Source organism: Melospiza melodia, chromosome 13 (assembly GCF_035770615.1).
Source record: "Melospiza melodia melodia isolate bMelMel2 chromosome 13, bMelMel2.pri, whole genome shotgun sequence".
In the NCBI taxonomy this organism is placed as follows: Eukaryota; Metazoa; Chordata; class Aves; order Passeriformes; family Passerellidae; genus Melospiza; species Melospiza melodia.
In genome coordinates this window covers 8,262,501-8,265,000 of record NC_086206.1, presented here as the reverse complement: position 1 = coordinate 8,265,000, position 2,500 = coordinate 8,262,501, and the positions used below count along the sequence as shown (strand labels likewise).

The 2,500-nt window shown below is 37.8% G+C and overlaps 1 protein-coding gene across 7 annotated transcripts in view; it reads left to right on the top strand.

The window, feature by feature from the left end:
- ZNF536 (zinc finger protein 536) overlaps positions 1-2,500 on the top strand; it is a 345,080-nt gene that overhangs the window by 111,485 nt on the left and 231,095 nt on the right. The window lies entirely within an intron of this gene.

The following is a 2,500-nucleotide window of genomic DNA, read 5'->3' as shown; positions in this document are numbered from 1 at the left end:
GGCAGCTGGTCAGGCCTCTTCAGTATATTAAGATCAGAGAGCTGTGCAAAGTTTCCTAGCAAATAAATATAACCCATTAGTACAAAAATATTGAGGAACAGTTAACATATTCTAGTTTCAAGAAACCACTGCTGTTATTTTGAGTAGTTTTGATACAACCAAATCAAAGTGAAGATTTGAAATAGCTTTTCTGAAAGCCCAAGCCTAAGTCATAAATTATTCTACACCATGATTCGTTCAGATAGTAAAACCATACCTCTTTGCCTGACATTACTGAAATGTGGAAAAGGGAAAGTTGAAAATAAAATGAAACATTTAAATCTTTGCTGTTGAGAACTTCAGATAGATGGCAATATAGCAAAGTTGATAAAAGCAATTCTCAATTAGACTTTATTATTATTTTATTGAGGTATTATTAATAAACATCAGGGTGCAGCTGGTGATAACACTCTCCTAGAATTAGACAAGTGGACACAGAAGAAAAATAAAGGCAAGTTGTCTGTAATGAGAAAAAGTGGAAGGATGTGGATAAACTGCAAATGAAATGAAAAGCAGAAATATATGATATTTGCCCTTCAAACCTTATCCAGCAGCCTTTAGCTGTACACTTAGACCTATAAACTTCTGCATAACAAGTTGAGAATACGCTGTATTTATATGAGTGCAGGCTACATGTCTAGTTCTGAAGAGAGCAGAATATTTTTTAATATTTTGGAGGTGTTTTTGGGGGTGGTTGCTTTGCTTTGTGTTTTGGGGTTTTTTTTAGTTTCTTCCCTTTGAGCCCAGTATATCCACAATGTTCTGTGTGTCTTCAGTTACTCTTTACAGACCTTGCTCCTGAAAAAATAAAAAATCCTAATTCCAATAAATTTCCTGAAGTTAACTGTAAAAGGTAGTCACATACTAATTCAATAGCCTGATGTTAGCTGTAATCCACAATATTATCAGCACTACACTGGTAACAATTACAGTGGCAATGCATAACTGCAGTGTTTTGAGGGCAGTATTTTAATAAGGTAGGTGTTTAGTTCCCTGCAGCACATAAAACTGGTGATTTTGACTGCAAAGCTGCTTGGACTGGAAATCACAACCATTGCCAGTAAGGTTTAGAAAGTGTGTGCCAGGCAAGGGAATCACTGCTCAATGTATTTACCCTCTGGGGAGGTAAAACACAGATGGGGGAGTTAGGAGTCTTCTAACATTTAGCTGATACATTAGTGGGTAGCAATTCTGCTTCGGGGATGTTCAAAGTAGTTCATCTACCAGTTGGGAATCATTATGGGCACTAGTACTGAGGATTACATATGATAGAACAATAGGGCATTGTGGAAGTACCACTGTGCTCCCCCCTCCCACAGACAAATGTTTCATAATCCTGGATACCCTTTTGCAGCTATGGCTGTCCTTAAAAACAGTAGCTCTGGTTTAATAGGTTGTTTTCAGCACACATACTAAGCACCTGTCTTGAAGAAGAATTCAATGGTCATAGACAAATATGATATGGTAATGTGTATTTTGACCAAAATTATGTAAAATAACTTTTCTACATAAAATGAGTACTGTTACTATGTGTATTCTAATCTGTTGGCTGGTGAGAAAAGCTTGACAAAGCATTTTGCATTTCAGTACTGGGTAACCGAATGCAACAGTGGCTCTCTGGGATTTTTTTTTTATACCATGATACACTAAGCCATGCTTAAAAACTGTAAATTCATAATGGAGGAAGGGTGAGCACATTTTGAGGAAAGGAAAAACATGGTCAAATATCAGGAGAAATCAATTCAGTGTCTGTTGAGCTGTGCTTAGTTATCACCTGCTTACTTTTACCCTGGCAATCTCACCTGAACATATATTAATTTTTTCCTGCCTTTTTTCTGTAGTCTTGAAGTTAAAACATTTTCCAGAATGTACAAACAAACAGCTAATTTCATTGCACTTCTGTCTGTACGCAGTGAAATAAAATATGATTAGCTAGCTGAAAATGTATAACTTTTCAATCAGTAGTTAATTCAGTCCCAGAACCATATTCATATAGATTTGAAACAAAATTGACCTTCTTGTTTATGTAATCTGTACATACAATAAGTGCCTGATTCGGTAACAAGCTACTCAACAATGTAGATTTTCTGAGACCCAGGAAAAGAGGCAAAATCTACCATTTTTCTGAATAAAGCCATCACCTGTGCACTGCAAAGGTTCTGAAGTTTCTGCATTGGAAAAGGGCAAAATTAATATAGGTGACAAATTCCTCATGTTATGCAAAAGACAAAATTCTCATGGTCCATTGTGGAGCAGGTGAAGGAGCTGCAGGAGCAGGGGGGGGTAGGCCCCTTCTCAGGCTCTCTGGCACCATTCCACATGGATGCTGCTGTATTTTGAGGGTAGGAAGTTTTGGGGCTTTACCCCAGAAAGGATACTGGAAAATACATGTGAGAGTGGAACCTCTGGGCTCTACACCCATGGACGCCCCTGAAGCCTGTGCTGGGCAGGCTTTCACTTT